Here is a 20,617-nt window from a genome sequence, read left to right on the forward strand (position 1 = left end):
TTGCTGTGATTTGAGGGGGTCACTTGATACATGATGCAAAGCACAGTTGTTGGTCAGATCTGACAAAATTAGCTCTACTCTGTAGGGGCCCAACACATTTGTTGCCCCAAATTGTCCCAGGTGTTCACCCATAGGACATTTTAACTACAACCTATGAATCAAGAAACACAATGTCAACCAGTTTCATAGAGCAATCATGAAAACAAGATGACAATTCTGCTTGTTTGCATGATAAGCCCAAGATAAGTCTGCAAGCACCTTTTTCTACTAAACATTGGTGTCTTCTTGGAAGATGAAAAAGCTTTTGACTCATTTAGAAGTACATGTATGTCTCATTCCAAGACTGAGATTCAGTCTTCATTTGTGCCTTCTCCACCATGTCCAATTCCAAATTCTTTTTTTTTAATCTCTAAAAATTCTTTTCTATGTATTGGGCAAAATGCTCTGTTTGATTATTTATTAGCCCAATTCAATTGTATGAGTCCTCCCACCTTTCATTAAAATAACAGCCATTTAACCTTTCTCTGGGATGTCTAGGTCATGCCTGCATTGGTATTAAAATCATCCTCCTCTTCATCATCAGAACTGTTAGAAAATATGGTCACAATATTCACAATGTAAACATTAAACTAGCCTTCTCTTGACACAAAGAGCAACAGTTAATCCATAGACAAAGTTAAAGAGATGGACTGTTAACAGTCTATCACAATGTACTGAAGGTGTATACTTAAGGTGCATCAGTTGGAAAGAACCAAAAATGGAGGATTCATTACCGTGAATTTTAAATCATGGGTACTAATACAGGGGAGGAAAATAGTGATAGCAACTATGGAAGGTGGATTATCTATGCTGCATCTATTTGACACCAAAAAAAAAAAAGCATTGCTTTCCATGCCTATATTTTTGCACTGCCATATGGGTTTCATACTTTCCTCCCAACCTTTGGCATCCATCATCAAAACCCAAGATTTTTTATTCCAGGGATGAGATTCCCAAGATACAGGATTTTCAGTGCTAAAACCAGGGCAGTTCATATTACTAGGACTCTGATATTATTCTGCATAAATACTTGCAAAGTTTGAAACATGAAGAATCAGAAAGCCAATCATCTTATCAAAACACAATGAAATAATAGGTGGAATACATTATTTATTCAGAAATGCATCTGGGAAGTTATGATCCATATTTGAAAATGGACTGAATGCAGAAAAACACATTTACCTGAAAACTAACCACTTGGGTCTGTCCAAAAGGTAGAGACATTTAAGATGACTCAAAACCTATCAAACTGATGGCTATGACTTTTAAAAATAAAGGAGGAACAAAATCTGGTCCAGGTGAGAATAAGTCACTTTGTTTTTGCCTTTATAATTTATCAAAGCTAAACTGTAAAAGCCTAAACCAAATACCAGAACACTTCCAACCTCCATTCTAATGAGTTGTAATATCTCATTAAAAAAAATTTTTTTTTGCTGTTTATCACAAAGAGGGCAACAGCTCTATTAGTGCATTTTTACTGCCACATGGCCAATGCTGTTTCCAAAATATATATTCATATAAACATGAGTCCATTATTATTAATAGAGAAGTCTTGGAGTGAATACACTTAGTTACATCCAGTAGAAGCCTCACGAGGGACTATCCTTGCTCACTCAACAAAAAAGGCTCTAAATTGTATGTGAAGGAGCACTGCCCAAAATACAAACAAAAACACACTATGTTAATAAGTTGTGTAGATAAAATATATTTGAGGAACACTGAAACTAAAAAGTGTCCAACACGGTTCCAAATTATAGAGTTGATACATTCTTTAATAGGCTTATGTGCAATGACCACCTTAAGAGCTGGAAATCTTGCATTTGTTTTCCAAATATATTTGATCAGGGAGTTTCAAAATTTTGGAACACTTCTATGAAGCAAGATTCAATCAAGTACAGTTTGGAATACACTGATATAAATAAAGAAAAATATTAAAATCAGATTCTTTTTTGAGTTCAGCTAAAGCCTCAAAACAATAGAAACCAACTGGACCTGCATTCCAAGACGGGGTGCTTGATCACCCAGGCAGGACATGTGATGGAGGTATCCAAAAACTAGATTTGCAACCCTCAGCTGATCACATTTCTCTATATTACAAAAAAAGTATTGGACAGGGTATAAGAGAAGTTTGGAATTGTAAAGTGGGGATTTCTTAAAAGAGAATTTCTAGGTTTGCCTGCAATGTTTTACTGCTATGGAGAAGGGTTAGGGATACTTCCCTCATCTCAAGCAAGTGAGAGGAAGTTCAATGGACCATTTGGATAGCTCTGAACGTATCTCCTGAATTTTTAGCATCAGAGTGAACTGATTTCTGACTTACGCCTAAAATAATTAACAAGTGAAAAAAAGACTATGGCTGAGGCTGCTTGCTAGGTGGCTCAGTAAAATAAGCCTGTTTTGAGTATGTAACCATACCCCACTAATAGTAAGTCAAAGATCTCCATTTCCATGGAGAAGATCAGGACCAAGTGCAAGACAAAGCACACTGGGTTAACCTTGGATCCTTCCCTGCTGGACTTACAAGGGTCTCAAAAGAGAGAAGTCCTCAGATGTCTAGGATTTAGAAGAGGAATAACAAGATAACAGCCTTAGGAGATAGGATTTATTGTCACCGAGAGAAATGCAAGTCAGAGGACTCAGCTGTTCATGAAACAGCCTAGGAAGGGCCAGGCTACACATCTGGCACTGGAAGAGCAAACCAGGGCCAGACTGGCACCAGTCTAGCAAGTCTGATCCTGCCTCCTGCTTCTCTTCCCTGCCCTCATCGAGCTCCTGGAGAGTGGAGACCAGGAGATGAAAGAATAAATGAAGAAGACATTACTCAGCACACAGAAAACACATTACCTGCAGATGAATTTCAGTTTTCATTCTTATCCGAGACTTTGTATGTTTATAACTGAACCAAGAGTGCTTCAAGACTCCATAAACAGAGGACTTATTATCTAAGAGCGAGCAGCAAGCTCTGGGCACCAAGATTTTATTCAGAGGCCGAGGAATATCTAGTCCCACAGAGTGGACACACAGGGACACTTGTGGGAAAAACAATAAAGCTGTGGTGTACCCCAGCATGTACCACCAAACTAACGTTGTCTTAAAAGCACCAATGGCTTCCTATTAAGAACTTGAGGACAATCCTGTCATTCTGACTCAGAGGCCCACTGCATGGAGGAGGAAATACCAACATCTTGCATTTTCATGGTACTTCCCTGTCTAGCTTCTCAATTGATACGCACAACTCTACAAGGCAGCTGGGTAGGTGTGACTGTTCCATTTTACAGAGGAAAACACTGAGGATCACATCTATGATGTGACTTACTTAAAGTCTAAGAACTCCAGACACTGGCAGATACGTGTTTTAGAACACTCATCATCCATCCAAAACGTCTTGTTCAGTGCTTTTTCCAACATACATGCTATTTTCTGTAAAGGACAGGATGAGAGGTCCTTGCAAACACTAGACACCATTTCTCCAACATGATTAGAAATGACTTCTCAGTGAATAAAACTGAAATAATTACAGCTGTTAGGTTTTTTAGATAGCAACACCAGCTTTGAAATAAAATCAAAGGCAGCATAAGACAGTGTATGACTCCAGGAAGAGTAGCTTAAAGTCTTTCCAAACCTGGGCCGGGTGCTCTACATAGCTGGATGTATTTTGTTTTTCTCCCCTTAAATAACTGGGGAGAGGGGAATCTCTTTGATTATATTAAAATAAAATCTTGTGTACTAGTAATTCTTTTGGCACGAAGCACAAGGCCTATTTTCACATTTTTTGCAGGGGAGGGAACTGGCACAAAATCTAAGAAAAAAGCCTTAAGGTGCAAATGACCTGCAGTCTATTTAACACCATGGTTATTTGCTTTTATGAGACCCCATCATTGCTCTTCACCCTAAATCATAGGTATACTCTTGGTTCCATTTTCCACTCTTCTGCAAGCCCTCAAATACTGTTTTTATCTGTATTTCCAAATAATCTTCAATACTTCATCAATCAAACATTCAACATCCCATAGATGATGTGTTGGACCAAGGCAAGGACCTACGGAACTGAGTAATTTAAGCCAGAGCTGTGAGCCCAATTCTCTCCCAGGAGAAGTGCCACCTGTCTCATCAGGATTATGAGTGAAAATTCCCAGGCTGCAACATTTCACAAAGATTTTGTCTTTTGGCTCCATGTTGGAATAGCATTTCAATGTTCAGGGTTATATATTTTTTACATTTTTACTTAGCTAGTTGGGCCATAATTATCTGCAAAAAGATGGGACATTTTATAATTAACAACCCTTTTTCTTCTTTGCAGTGCTCCTCTCCAAATCTCTGTCATCCTACTTTTGCCTTTGCCCCAAGTAGAAGTTAAGCTCTTAAGGCTTCTAGTTCCTTCAACATGGACCAATTCCCTGGAATTTCTGTGTAAACAAACTTTGCTAAGTTGCTGCAATTTGAGGTCAAAATTTCTCCAGCCTCATCGAAAGCATAGCTTAAAGTAATAACAACTGCCCCTGGGACAGCAATAATAATCCCTTATAGCTATAAATTATAGTTTTTTATACCACTCTAATTTATGTCAAGCAAAATGGTAAAGTGCTAAATAAATGTAAGGTTGTATTTGTATTACATTTGCCCTTTTCTCTAACTGTCAAAAGTCCCACTTAAACTTTGAGGTTGGGTTTAGATTATCAATGTGGCAAAATTGTCCTCCATCCCATAAGCACAGCTAATTAACCCCTTCTTTGCACCTCTCAGATCTTGTTTAGACTACTCTAGTAGGCTATCTCATGCCATTGAAGTTAGTTCCACAGATATCTTCACTAAACATTCCTCAAAGGAAAGACTCTCCATCCCCATGTCCTGGTCCAGTTCTTAGCAACTCAAAAAGTGTTGTGGAAGTGAGCTACCCACAACCCTGTAGAGGTTGTGTTACCATTATCCCTTTACTAAGACAAGCAAATTGAGCCTCAAAAAGGTGAAGCGATCGTCCCCAAGTCATAGATCTTGTTAAGAGAAAGACAGACTTGAACCCTAATACCCGCAGTCCCAGTGGCCATGTACTGATACTACACTCCCTGTCTTTGGGAACTCCTTTCGCAGAATGGTCCCTTTGAGCTCAAAGCAACATAGTTATGGTCATTTTGTTTATTTAACCCAATGAATAAAAACTTTTGTTTTTAAGAAACAAAATTCTACCTTCTTCTCCATGGAGAAAATTGTTTATGCCAACAAACTAATAAAAAGAGAAAAGGAAAGGAAAAGAAAGAATGAAAAACAGAAGAAAAGAGGAAAGAAAGAAAGAAAAGCAAAGAAAGGTGGGAGGGGGCTAGGGGACTGATGGACAGAAAGAGTGAGCAAAAAAGCACTCCACATTAACTTAAGTCATCAAACTGAGTTTCAACCTGCCTTTCCAATTTTATTCACCACCATTACCCCCACTCACCCTAAGCTCCAGTTAAACTGGTCTAGTTGAGACTATATGGAGGATAAGAAACTAAAGACAAATTTATTTTTATACTGATCTTTTTATCCTGCAACTTTGTAAAATTCACTCATTACTACTAGTAGCTTTCGGTAGATTCCACCGCATTTTCAACATAGATTATCATTTAACCTGTGAATAAAGAGAGCTTTTCTTCTTCCTTTCCAATCTGGATGCTTTTCCTTTCTTGTTTCCTTGCCTTACTGCACTGGCTAAAACCTCCAGCACAATGCTGAGTAGGGTAATAGCAAGCATGCATTTGTCCATTTAAAAACAACAACAACAACAACAACAAAAATGACTGAATATTCTTCAGACATTGAGTAAAGTCCATACAAGTTAAATGTATAAGAATCAGTCCCAACTCTAAGGATGTCCTGACCTGGTGGAGGACCTCACTCTAGTGGTAAGACAGAAAACCACGTAAGGCTGGAAAGACAGGGCCAGAACAGGTTCTTGAATAATAAAAGTAACAGCTGCAGTAGCAGGAGCCTCAACACTTACAGAAGGACCAACACAGGACAGACACTGCTGGAAGTTCCTCAGATGTAGTAACTCATTTCCCTCTTCCACCCTATCCCCCTTTCATAGGTAGGGGATAAGAGATACAGGAATATAAGAAACTTGTGTTTCCACAGCCAGTGTCCTCAAGTGCTAGACTAAACTGCCTTCAGTTACCATGTCTTCATTAACAGGTATTGAGAGTCCACTCTTTGTTAATTACTATGTCACTTTCAATTAATTTAACTATCACAATAATTCTGTCTTATTAACGAAGGAACTGAGCTTCAGAGAGTTGAAGTGACCTGTCCAAGGTCACTCAACTAACTGAAGTGCTCTGACTCCAAATTCAATACTCTTTCCAACACCCCGATTCCTCTTCAAATAGCTAATATTTATACAGCACTTTGCAGTTTACAAAAAATCATGATCACATTTAGGCCTTAAATGCCACTTGAAGGAAATGAGATTTTATTCATGAAGCAAAGGAGAACCTCGATCAGTTTTTGAGAGGAGGGAAAACGTGAAAGGGAAAAGAGGTATCTGGGGAAGACTGGGGAGCATCCTGCTAGATGTATTTACCGGGGCAAGTAGCCCCACCTCTCAGGGGGGCCCACAATCACCTCTCAACCTGTGAGCCCTTCCCTCCAAACGCATTTGCCAGTCGGGAGAAGTCCTGCTTTAAATAATGTTCCTGGAGGGAACTCCCAGAAGAGCAGAGATAATAAAAGTATTTCTTATGTCGCTTCTCCCTGCATTTAACTTTCGGGAATATTTTTGTTAACTGAGAAGAGCACACCAAGGAACCATTATCACTGATACAAGGAGAAAATGGACGGTAGATTTCCTCAGCCACGTCCTGTCAGTGTCAACAATTTAACTAAACATATAAGAGTCATAACCTCATCAGTGTTAAATTTTCTAGGTTTCTGGCACATATCTCTTCATCTCCCTCATTAAGTTTATGGAGTGTTCTCTGGTACATTTGCTCAGTATGAGGATTTCAGTTTCAACTGGCACATATTAGAGTCGAAAAGGGGAATGATTTTTCTGCCTTAAGTAGTTAGCAGAATAAGACAGCATAGGAAATGGACCAATGCCCAAAACCAGATTCTTGGCCAGGAACAGAAGATGGGTTTGACCCCATCCATCACAACCCCATCCTGCTTCCGCAAAGGTGGGCCCAACACAGAGAGGCCAACCAAGTCTGCAACATGAAGTTAGTTGCTTTGCTTTCATCACCTTCCTTGCTCCATGCCCTGTTACCACTATTCCCTACTCAGGGACTCCCCTCATTCAGAACTGGAGTCCTGAGGTCCTTGTTATTACACCCTCTCTAGGGTGGTTGCTCCAAATCCCAATCTATCCTGGTCCCCCTTCATTTTACCTGAATTTTAACAAGTTAGTATGCTGTGCTCAACTCTGTTCAATGAAAATGACTTAAAAAAACATTCAGGCATTTAGTTAATTGATAGAAAATTCCTTGATAGGAATTCTTTCCCAGGAGTATCTGTATTTTAAAAAGGAGTGCCCAGGGTGAGCAATGCTTTAACCTATGGAATAAGTTCAACTCAAGAGAGGGTTCTGTGCAGCTTGAGGGTGGATGCTCTTCATTCATCCATCAGAATGGTCCTGTGAGAAATCCCTAACCCCATCAATACACTTAGACTTCAGTCTCTTCTTGTCATTTAGGAATATAACACTGATCACAGAGGATTATGATGGGGATTCATCAAGTTGGTTAATAATTGCTATAAGCCTCTCAGAGAACTACACAGTACAACACACAAGCGAGAGGCTTTTAATGACTTCTATGCTTTGCCCTTTACATAGGGTACCCATGTGATCTCGCTCCATGGAGTCTGAAGAGACGGGAAACCACCTGGGTAGAGAATCTATCTTTCAGGTAGACAGGATTATAACTTCTACTTACACTACTTGCTGGGTTCAACTCCAGATGAATTATTCTATCTTTAGTTTATCAACTACCCACAAAAAAACAGCCCTTATTTCTTGGGTGGGCTGAAGAGAAACTACCTTTAATGCCAGCAGCATAAGTCTTCTGGTACCTACTTATAAGGCTACAGTACCAGCAATGAGCAACCAAGGCGGTGTGTGGATGAACTCAAGGGCCACAAGATGCTCCTGGTCCTGAGATAAATAGCTGAACCAAAGATGTGATCCTTGAAGAAAGATAAAATGTGCTACTGTTTCACTATGAATAAGAGATCCATTCCCAACCATAACAAATCTTTCTATTTTTACCCTAAATGGATTTTCATAGACTTTCAAATGCTGTTGGTTTTTAACCAAGACATTAGTACACAGTCTGTACCTTCCTTCAGTACTTTTCATTCCTAGGGTCCTTAGAATACTAGAAGTCCACTCAATTACCTATGAAAGTAAAGTTCTAGGTATTTGGGGACAGTAAATTATGGAAAAATAAGGATCCCATAATTCCTGATCAAAGCACCAAAGAGGGATAGGTCTGAAAAACAACAGAGGACATTCTCCTTATCTTACAGAGCAGGGAATTGAGGCCTGAGCTTAAAGCCATGTGCTGGAATTACGAGGCAGATATGAAATGCAGACTAGATTCAAGAGTACCATGTATCCACTCCACCATGTAGCATCCTTTCCCGTCTCTTGAGCATGCCATCAGCACTAATGGAACCACCCTGCTTGTTACTGTCCCTTAGGAGTTAAAGAAGGTCTCACCTTTCCACTCACATTTTAACCTTCTTTCCCTATCACAGGTCTTCTCATATTTCTTCCTGGTGTTTCAGGTCAGTTCTGTGAACTAATAGGCCTTTACTCAACACTTTTGTCATGACCAATGGAATGAATGAATACACCTCTGCTCAAGTCCCTGTGACCAGCACTGCTGTCAACTTTTAGGTGAGACACCAATGTTCTCAGTCATTAGATACAACCACAATGACTCTATGGGAAATGGAGGTGTGGAGGACAGTTTCTGCAGCTAGCCAGTTCCACAGGCCACCTGCACAATGTTCTGTGGCCTGGAGTCATGTGAGTGAGCGTGCATGAGCTGAGAGAGGTGAGATGAGACCTCACCATGGGGACAGGAGGAATGCTGCCCCTTGCCAACCATCTCAGTGGTGGGAGGCTGATGACAGGACACAGAGCACATAACTCTGGCTGGAGGCCAAACATCTGGACTCAAACCCAAGCAACCATGTTATCTCAATCAAAGAAAATCCAATCAACAAATATTTTCAGTGCCTACTATGTACATACAGACAGCTATGGTCAGAATAGAAGACACTTAAGTGCAACCCAACCCTCCCAGTTTCAGTGCTTTCTGTTCCAGATGCCTGATTCTATATTAATCAGATACTCACATTTTGAAACAAGTACCTGTTGGCATAGGTTTATCTGCAGACAAAACCAAAAGTTATGAATTATTTCCCCACCCCTTTAAAGGTACCCTTGTCAATCTCCCTAGACAGAGGCTGAGAACAGTTTACCCCAAGTCTCCTACCATTTCTAAGATCTGCATGCACCTTGCTGTTGGCCACCCTATCAGAATGCAGGGGAGCTAAGGAGGGCCACGCTTCCCACTGCACAGCTCCAGGGAGATACTCAGGTGAGAACACCACCAGCAGCAATGTCTTTCTGAAACCAGAGTCTGGTTGCCTCTAGGCTTGCAAGCACTCAATGACAAGAGGGAACCTTGTGCATAATTGGGCATCTGTGGTGCTCCAAGAACAAAGGATATAATATCCCTCTGTTTCTGGACATCCTAAAATGAAAATGACATCTTGATTGACAATGATGATTCTGCATTCTTTTATAAATCATGTTATTTCTGAAAGAACTTAAAGCAGGTGAACGAGCATTCTGTGGCCTCATTTCTGGCATATCTCCCATGAGAACTGCCAGGGGCCTTTACTAACAATACCACCAAGTACTGTGGTCAGGAAATGAACAAAGTTAAGGGATTTGCTTTTACCTTGCTTTAGGCCATTTACTGTTCTCATTCTTCAATGAGAAGAAATAGTCACTGAGGTGAAGGTGGGAGCGTCTCTCCATAGGTGATGGCGGTCTCTGATTTTCAAGGTCCCCTAGCTGCTGTCAGGCAGGCTTTGCATACACTTACCTGGCATGATTGTGCTTGTCTCTCCTATTTCCACAGTGGCCTCTCAGCTCCTCAAAGTCAACTGAGGTTCTTCCAGAATCCTCACCCTTCCATGACGCTAAGCACAAGGATCCACACAGTCACTATGATACCAGGTTTATAGACAGGGAAAGAAGGAACCACTGAGGCCAGGTTAAAGGGAGCCTGGAGAGGAGGGAGTCCGGAAATTTGGGTCTCCACACCCTAGGCTTTGTGGCTCCCTCCTCAAGAGTGAAATCAAGGACCCTTTGGTCATTTCCCTTTTAGATCTCCCCTGCCCACTAAGAAAGGGTGGTTTCTACAGCTGGTTTGCTCAGTGAGGTCCTGGGTTTCCTCACTGCCCATGTTCAAGAGAAAGTATGTTAGGAGTGCTTTCCTCAGAGGCCTGGACAACCTAGAAGAAAGTTTAAAATTTCCATATCTGGGGGCAGTGCTTTGGATGATTTCAAAAAGGCAGCCTCCTGGGCAGATACACCGACAGACAGAGTTTGGTGAGTCTAATCTGCCAATTCGCCTCTTTGGTTTATAGAAACTTTGTAGGACTTTCTCACTCTAAACCCAGAACCTGGATCAGGTTCTGAATGGTCTGTCTCCTCTCTCCCGGGCCCCACTCTGATCCTCCCAGCACTACAAAATCCCCTGGGCACTATTCAAGAAGAAAGCTCCTAAGACAGCTTCATCAAAAAGAAAAAAGTTCCAACTCAAAAGCCGAAAAAAAAAAGTTCCACCTCTAGCCCAGTCATAACCTCACAGATGAGAAAGAGGTTGGAACAGATAGGGAGGGTATCCACACACGCCAGTTCGTTGTCTGCACTCCCAGTCTTGTTCTAGCCGTCTCATTTGAGTTGATTTCACTAGCTCTCCACTACTGAACTTCTTTGTTATCAACTTGGCCCATCTGCCCCAGGATGGAAGGACAAAAATTACAAAGCCACTGCTTATACCCTCCCCAGGCCAACACCCTCCATGGAATTTCATGACCCAGTGGTGACCCTGGCCTACATATTGGAATTTCTTTTTTTTCTTACCAAAGAAGAACTATTTCTGCAAAGAATTTTGGAGTTGTCATTTTCATTTTAAAAATAAGATGATAAAACACACACACACAAGCCATTATTTGTAAAATGCCTACAGATGATGAAAAGGAATGCATGTCAATGTGTACATATGTATACAGCTGAGTGAGAGAGCACATGTTTCTGTGTCTACCCATGGGGGCCGAGATGAACCTCTCCAATGAAGAGTGATTAGACGCTAAGAAAAATGATAGGAATCAAGAGTGATTTCAAATTTCTTCTAGCTTTTCCTTCTACCAGTCCCCCCAGATTTAAAAAAGAAGTTTTCTCAGAATTCCACTTAAATTTGATACCTAAATGAGCCTCAAAAACCAGTTACATGGGTGGCAGAGAAGCAAGGCTTATAAAGCAGGGGTCCCACTGTGGTATGAGAATGATCACTAGCTAGAAAGGGGGATTTTCTAGTCCTCTTCTGGTATTGCTTAGCTAAATAAACTCTGACACCTCTGCGCCTCGATGTTTCATATCTTAGATTCTTTCCAGAGTTTACTAGTGTTCTGTGGTTATATTATTTATAAATTGGGTGGATATGTGAAATAATAACTACCATTTCCATGACGACCACCACTGTCATCCTGACTTTTCTTTCTAGACTGATTTGCAATTGCTTAGTTATGCCTGTCTTTTAAGAAATGAACAAATAATTTTCACATTTTGCAAGGAAGAATCTAGGTAGAATTTTTAGTAACTTAACCAATATATCTGGGTAGTGCCAATTTCAAACTTCACAAGTGCCAAAGAACCCAGTTCAAAATTATCTCAAAGGCCCATGGTTGGAAGACCCTTCTAATTGGGTTTCTAAAACAGCTGTCAAGGGGAATAATGGAAATTCCAAGAAAACTTGATCTTCAGAGAGCTTGGGCTCTGCTTATGATCCTGAGTTTGGGACAGGTTCAGACTTTTCAAATGCTATTCCAAATATTCCCTAACCCAATAATTTGAGGCTACTCAAATGCTAACTCAGTGTTCCTTCCTTCCACAATCAGCATTCATGCAACTCTTTAAACTGTATACAACTTATGAAATTGGATATGTCATTCCTCCATTACACACAGAAACATTAGACTCAGTTCCTCAACCTGAAGATATCTTGGATTAGGTCTTCTTCTTTTCCTTTTTTTTTTTATATAGAATGCTTCAAGAATTTGGATGTCATCCTTGCATAAGAGTTATGCTAATCTTCTCTGTGTCATTACAATTTTAGTATATGTGCTGCTGAAGCAAGCATGAGAAGGTCTTTTTTAGAGCTAGAACAATAAGTGGTAAAAATCACAGGTTCAGGAATCACACAGACCAGCAGTAACTTTTAAAATCTATGTTAAGAGGAGGTAGCAACTGAGAATTACCCACATGTGTCCTTTGTAGGGATTACTCATTCCTTACCTCATCAGATACAGTGGTTGGCACAAAGCATGTACTCAATAATACTTATTGAAGTAAATTATCCATTCTCATGTTGAACAAATTTACTTTCACTTAAAGGGGTGCCATAATCTCTTGGCAACCTGATACTGTGCTCCTTGCAATTTCTTTAAGGGCAAGTTCTGGGTTTGGAATACTGATGTCTTTGTCTCACCTCATCCATAAAGCCGTCCTTGACAACTCTAAGTCTGCCCTACACTCATTTTCCTGACTCCCTGCTGTACTTATTCCAGGTTCCACTCACTTTGGCACATACATGATATCTTATCTTACCATGTAAAATGTGTTTCATAAACACATCATCCTTCCTATGAGCCTGTAAGTTCCTCGAGGGCAGAGGCCATATTTGATATTTATTTTGTATGTCCCATGGCACACAACACAATATAGAGCCCAGAGTAGGCTTTGAACAAGTATCTGTTAGATTGAATCATGTTTTAAGGACAGTACTCCACTGCCAGTGATGACTTTGCTTCAGAGAAGTATTAAAGGCATGACTGGGTATATTCACCATTCATTTCACCCAAATGAAGCCCAGGGGCGTCTATACTTGCAGTGCTAGTTAGGAAGCAAAGGATCAGAAAGCAGCTGCTGAACTTCCAACAAAAAAAGAGATTGGATTTCAGCAGTGGATTGCAGGATTTCATGCATTAGTTACTAGCGACTCTTGGCCAAACCCTTTGGTGTTATCAGGAATTAAAACTAACCCAGTGATATGTCAAATATCAATTTCCAATTACTTTTCTGTGACACATTTCTGCCACTTGGGAAAACTCCCAAGGGATCTGTTGCCCCTTATCAGCACAGATTGGGTTTACCTTTGAGTCAAGCAGGTAACACTCAGCAGTGCCCTGTTTAGCCTCAGTATTACAATGTCCTCCTCTGACACTCAGATTCTCTTGTGAAGTCTTCAATATTGGCTTACACTGTCACCGGAGACCTGGCCCAAGTGTGGAAGGCTTCCTGATATAATACCCTGAACCATATGTGTCAGGGTGGGATGAGGATAACTCCAACAGCTGTGGTGAGCTATTGTCACTAAGGTTTCCCAAGTCTTAATTTGCCTTGAGATATTGAATGCAGGAACAAGATCTCGTGCAGGACTCTGCATCTTCAACTCTAGCCAACGAGGAAAGAAACAAGGGAGTCTCTGAAGTCTTCACTTTGATACTCAAAACACAGCACAGCATTTCTCTCCTCTAGATCACAGAAGGCAGGCCACAGACTAATTGAAAAAATCTTTGGTATTAAGGATGTCAAAACTGAGGACCTGCACAAAACCAGAAATCACATGTCCCCTTTATTACAAAGTAATGGAACAGAATTTGGAAAAACCAGGATACATCTCTGGGTCCATAAATCAGGCCAGTTGGAGGGAAACACAAATGGCCAGCACCTGGAGCAAGCCTTCATCTGGAGAGGGAGAACAGCCGAAAAAATCGAACTCCAGGGCCAAGGCTCCAGACTCTGCATGGTGATTAATGACTTGAGTGAAAGGTCTCAGTTGAGGCTGAACAATTAACTTGTTCTCTCCACAGCTCAGAACTCTCCGCAGCATAACTATGTCTTCCCCGATTGCTCATATTTACCAAAACGCAAGCCAGTCTGGGAAGCTTCGAACATGTCATCATCAGACTGTTTCTGACAATCGGGAGAGCCCTGGTGTTTGTCAGGACTCCTTTCGTCAAATCATCTGTTTTGACTCTGCATGCAAGCCTCAACCTTTCAGTTCCTTTTCAAGTTTAAGAACCATCTTAAATGAGGCAATAGCATCGGCCTCGATCTGTCAAAGAAGAAAAAGTCCACAGCTCAGAGCACAGCAAATGGACAGCATATGGCCTGGCTTGTTTCTGGTCATTCCCAAAAAAGTTCTTAGGGAATTGAATGTCCAGGAGATAAATGGTTCCCTCCTGCCCTACCTTTATCCTATGGAATAGGTTTCTCTAATCTCTTTCAGATCCTTTAAAGCATTTACATTAAACCAATCACTCCTCTTGAATCTACAACTGAGATTCTGGTAAGACCTGCTAGAACCAAGGAAGTCTCCAAACATCTTTCCCATTTTCCTAGAGGTCGAACTATAGATGGCAAAGGAAGGCAGGTGCCCCAGAACCTGACTCTCATGTACAAGTATCCAAAAGGAGGACCTGAGGAATCCAGCTTCCACATGTGACCTTCTAAAACCACTTCACTTGTGACAAGGGGGTCTACCAAAAGTGCACCCCACAAGGTAGGACTGGAAGGGTACTAAGTGCCTTGCCTAAGTATATTCACCCCCTTGACCTGCCACAGAGGCTGACACTTCACTTCCTATTTAGCCAATCCCACTTCTCTCCAGGAAGGCATCCTGTCTTCAGAAGATATATCAAAACCAGTAACAACAATAATGCTGATAATATAAATGGCATTGTGATTGAAAATATTCCACAGACCCCATGCCACCTTTAATGCCTATTATTATATATTTTGGGTGTTTCCAGATTTTCATTTTTAAATACATGATTTAAAAAAAAAGAAATGGTAACAACTACAGTAATAACATTCATGCATATAGCACTTAGTATGGGCCAGGAACTCTTTCAAACACTTATAACAGCTCAGACAATCTTCACAATAACCCTACTAAGGAGAGTATTACTATTATACACATTTTACAGAGAGGGACATACAGAATAATCAAGTAACTTGTCCAAGGTGACAAAGCCAGTAAGTGACAAAGCTGGTATTCAAACACTGGCCTTAGTCTTTCATTCTCAATATGATCCTAGACCACAACTATGCTCTCCAGAGGTACAGTGCCTGGTGATTAGGTTAGAGAAGCAACCTTTCTAGCAATGCACCTGCTTAGGAGTCAGGCTTGGTGAGTCCTGTTTCTGCTACTCAATGTGTAATCTCAAATGAGTTCTGAGTCCCTGAGCATTAGTGGTCCTCATCTGTAAAATCAGTATGATACAAAGGGCTCCCTCATAGTGTTTTAGCAAGGACTAGTGAGATAATGTATATCCAGGCCCTCACACAGCACCTAGACATGGCAGGTGCCTAACATGGTAGCTGTGGTTATTACTAATTAGATCAGCTATAATAGTAACTAAAGGAGCCGGAGAAGATGAGGCAGAAACAATCAAAGCTTTGGGTGTGGATGTGAAAAGACAGATCAATGCAGTGACTGGATACAAAAAGACTGATGAAGAATACCCACCTCCTTGGTCCGACCCAAGGTATGTAGCCTCTGGCTTAGCTTATCCCTATGAAAGAAAAAAATTCTCATTTAAAAAATATACAACATCAAGAAAGAAGGAACATATGTCCAGACTGGGATCATGAGAATAGTCTCCATGAATTCTTAGCACTAAAGAAGAGCAGAGCATCCTTCACGGCCTGTGGGGCTGCCCCAGAGTCAAGCGTGGAGCTGCATTCTTAATTCCGCAGTTCCTCCATGTTCCTGCCGACCCTTGACACATCACATTCTTTGCATCAATAAGGACTGGTGCCAGAACACACTAAATTGCCTTTGACTACATTTAACTGATCTAGTATTTTTTTATGATTCTTTCTTGTTGCACCATTTTTCACTTTTGACTTTGTAATTCTCTGCTGACTTTAAATAAAGCTTTGCCAGACTACCCAAGGTGGTTTTTAATAGAGATTTAGGGTCTAGGTTGTGCTGTGGTTTGGATTCAGATTCTACTCTGGCAACAAGGGGAAATTAACTAGGTGGTTTCATCTCAAGTGCCCATTTATACTCAGAATGGACAGAGAGTTTATCTTCTTCCAAGCCTTGTAATCATGACACTACAAAGTGATATTCAAGAAATAAAAATTAGGGAGCAATAGCTTCCACACCACAAAACCACTATACAGTGTCCCTGTAAACCCAGATGACTAGAATAATACAAAGATAGCAGTGGAATCACTTGCTGAGTGACAGGGAAGAATTTGACCAAATTCTGCCCTAAGCCAAAGACAATGCTTGCTCTCCTTAAGACAGGGAACTCAAATGACCCTACACCAGCTACCTGAGCCTGCCTCCTGACATGCACCCCTCCGCCATGCTATCCCTAGTCCCCACTGCCTTCTGCCCAGACGAAACACTAGAAGCCAGCTGGCCTTCAGTCACTGGGGGAGGTGACATGATTGGCAGACACCAAGTCAGATAACAAGTCAGTCCCCAAAACTAACATTTCTTTTCTAGAGAAGAATAACCATGAGTTCATTATTTCTTGAAAAAATTGGTAAATCAGTAAGATTTTGCTTTTGTCTTCTTATTCATTATCATTCAAGGCTTGCTCCATTACAAAAGAATTGATGTAACATAGGTCAAGTATTGAGAACAGTAACTAAAAATAACTGTGTACTCATGACCACGCTTAGAGATAAATAAATCTCTTTGGTGGGTTTTTTTTTTTTTAACCAGAATAGATTTCTTTGCCTCCACCTACCACTGATGTTAAAAGCAACCCTGAATTTTGAGGTTTTCATTCCTATGGTTTTTTTCATTGCTCTGCCACCTATATAAGGACTCTTTTAAAATAGTGTTTTAATTTCCATTTTTGAACTTAATATAACGATAGCATACGGTTTCATTCCACAAGTTTGTTTCTTTCCAGATTTTGTACATTCATCCATGTTGAATGTTACTCAACTATTTAATGAACCATTTGGGTTGTTTCCAGTTTTTCTGACTGTTTTTTGTTTTGTGTTGTTTTCCTTCTATAGAAAATGCTATCAATATAGCACACGTTGATTTAAGCACATACAATAGCTTTTCCTGGGTTAAATAGGCATTTGGGGAGTAGAACTGCTGGATCTTAGGGTTTGCATATATTCAGATTCACCAGATAATAATAAATTATTTCCCAAAGTAGATACACTGATTCACACTCCCATACAAGTAGCTTTAGAGTTTATGTTGCTCTATAATTTTATAACACTTGGTGCTGCCAGGCTTTTAAAATTTTGCTGAACCAGTGAGTATAAAATGTATCTTACAGTTTTAATTTACATTTCCAAATTTAATTGTTTTTATAGCTTATCACTGAACAATTTTTGCATAGTATGAAAATTCTTTGTTCAAAATAACCATGAAATGCAGTGTTTGTATAGAGTAGGTGGGAGTCTGTGGTCACACACTAAGACATCATGTACAAGGCATATAGGAGACGGTATGTCTCTGTATCCTCTATTCACACTTACAGCTAAGGCCCTGGGCCAAATCTGGGCTGCCGCATGCATCTGCAGACAGTGTTACTGGCACACAGCCAGGCTTGTTTGCTTACACGCAGCCCATGAACACGTTTATGCTACAGTGACAGAGCTGAGCAGTCACAGCAAAGACCATCTGGCCTCCAAAGCCTAAAACCCTTACTACCTGGCCCTTTATAGTAAACGTTTCTGACCCATGCTTGGAACATCTCTACTTGCAGGCACAGACACCTCACATTCAACACGTTCCCTTGAATCTATTCCTCCCAAATGCCATTCCTGAGAAGATGTCTCCAACTTCCACAAAAGTACTCAGGCCAAAAACCTGGGGGGTCATCTCATGGTCTTCCCTCCTATTCATCACTTAGGACCAGCCAGTGGACACCACCCCAGTACTCAAACTGCTCAGCACCACTCCTCTGAAGTCCTCTTCTCTATAACCACTGCCAGTCCTTGGTTCAAGCCTTACCTTGACTTAGGCCACCCTTCACCTAATGACCACGCCCTTGGTGTCCCCACGTTTCACAGCACTTGTAACATTTCATTGCATTTTGTCTGCTAGTTCCACCTAAACTGTAAGTTCCTTAAGGGCACGGACCTTTGCCATTTCTGCACACAGGACAGTGCCTTGCACAGCAAATCCTGCATAATAACTTTAGTCACCTGTAGGCTGCTCAGTCCTTATCAGAAACCACTGAGGGCGTGATAAGTTCACTGAGGACATAAGACACTAGTGGCTGCCACTGCACTAGTCAGCAGGGTTGGAAATAGTTCCTACTCTCTTTCACCTCATGGCTGAGAGGACTTGGAAAGACTCCTTGTCAATATCACTTAATGCAGTGGTTCTTAAATTGCTGTATACAGAGGAACCATCAGAACTCATTAACAATAGCAGAAGCCATATATTGTATGTTCATGTATGACTGAAGCATTATGCTATACACCAGAAGCTGACACAACACTGTAAACTGACTATACTTCAATAAAAATATACATATACAGAAAGAAAGAAAGAAAGAAAGAAAGAAAGAAAGAAAGAAAGAAAGAAAGAAAGAAAGAAAGAAAGAAAGAGAGAAAGAGAGAGCGAAAGAGAGCGAAAGAAAGAGAAAGGGAAAGGGAAAGGGAAAGGGAAAGGGGAAGGAAGGAAGGAAGGAAGGAAGGAAGGAAGGAAGGAAGGAAGGAAGGAAGGAAATAAATCAGAAGCCAGGGTGTCACCCTAGGTTCACTGAGTCAGAAACCCTGAAAGTATATGTTCAAGCATCTTCATCCTCTGGATGTTCCATAGGAGATTCTTATGTAGGCTTGAGAAGCACAAATCTAATGACAGCTTCCCAAATACATTCCCCTAGCCCTACCCTCAATCTACCACATCATCTGTCACAGGTAGCTAACAACACAAGGGACCCTCCACTTTTTTGCTTGGGTACCAGAGCTTCCCTAAGCTTTTCTACTCTCCTCCAGTAGTTGAGAAGCAGCTTGACTTGAGGGGATAATTAATTGTATCCTTTCTTCAGGGCTGAATTCTATTTTTTATCGAATTGGTAACATTCCTGGTTAATGACGGACTGACCCCCTACACTGAGCATTTTCACTTTTCAGCATATCTAAATCAAGAATCCCCTGTTATAGCCTAGTACTACTCCCTAATACGCACCAGCCCTCCTAGTACCTGTCTGAGGGAGGAGGCATGCAAACACTTGTAGCACAGATATATTATGAGAATGCTTGCTTTAATTTTTACTGCCCTCATCATTTTCAACATATTTCAGATCATTTAATATGTAAAAACAAATGTTAATAGGAGGCTTAGATCAACGACAATACCAATAAGATGCTGTTAGTATTTATTAGAGATTTTTCTTATTAGACTTAATTTTTTCCGAAATTGCATGTGACCCATTATCATTATGCCTGGTGGATAATATAATGGAACAAAACTGCCAGCTGATTTTACTCAAGGAGAAAGTCTAAGGTTCCTTGGGGTTTAAAACACCAAGCAGAGCACAAATTTAAGGAATTTTTCCAGTGCTGCACTCGGTGGTTTTTAGGGGTCTATTTTCCCCAGAGGCATGTAAGTACTAAAATTGCATTGGACTGCGTTTTGCTCTCAGCAGGTGAGAAAGTGCATAGTCAATGGGTTATTTGCCATTCTTTATTTACATTTTATGCAGTCACACAGAGGTATCTCTCAGGTGGTTGTTGAAGTTTACTAGACACTCAGGAGCCATCTTCTGCTTTCTCTAAATGGCATTTATAATCTATAACCAAAGGGGTCATCTATGAAGCCATCAGTGCAGTACACCTAAACTCAGTTTGCATGTTAATTCAGGTTACAGAGATCAGATCTTGGGCTGTGAGATTCCAACTGGGGGAAAATTGCATCATGCATCTAGACAATATTTATAGGACAACAAACAGAAAAACAAGGTCTGATATGTGATGAAAATGACAGAACATGTGAAAATTGGTATATAGGGAATAAAGGCCTTCAGAATATGCAGGTCAATAATAACAAAGGGGCTATGCAAAAATCACACCAGTGAGGGTGTGACACCTTTATTTATTAGTGTGAAAAGTACTAAGTTCACTAAGTGCAGTATGGCTCTCCTTTATTCCAATTAGCCATCATTTTCATGTTTCACTAGTACCCTGATAATTGATGCTCATCACGGATTCCTGAAATATAGAAAAATTCAGCAGTGCTTTCTTGAATCATCAAGAAACAGACGAAAATGTAGACACTGTAGTTACTGTGTTAAGTGCATTTTG

At 40.6% G+C, this 20,617-nt stretch overlaps 1 protein-coding gene and 1 non-coding gene across 7 annotated transcripts in view; both read right to left on the minus strand.

Moving 5' to 3' along the window:
- LRMDA (leucine rich melanocyte differentiation associated) overlaps positions 1-20,617 on the minus strand; it is a 1,104,406-nt gene that overhangs the window by 287,189 nt on the left and 796,600 nt on the right. The window lies entirely within an intron of this gene.
- Positions 12,346-12,448, minus strand: LOC116282387 (U6 spliceosomal RNA). The gene has a single exon (XR_004191905.1). It is a non-coding gene; the product is annotated as a U6 spliceosomal RNA (small nuclear RNA).

The sequence above is a fragment of the Vicugna pacos genome, chromosome 11, assembly GCF_048564905.1.
Source record: "Vicugna pacos chromosome 11, VicPac4, whole genome shotgun sequence".
Taxonomy (NCBI): domain Eukaryota; kingdom Metazoa; phylum Chordata; class Mammalia; order Artiodactyla; family Camelidae; genus Vicugna; species Vicugna pacos.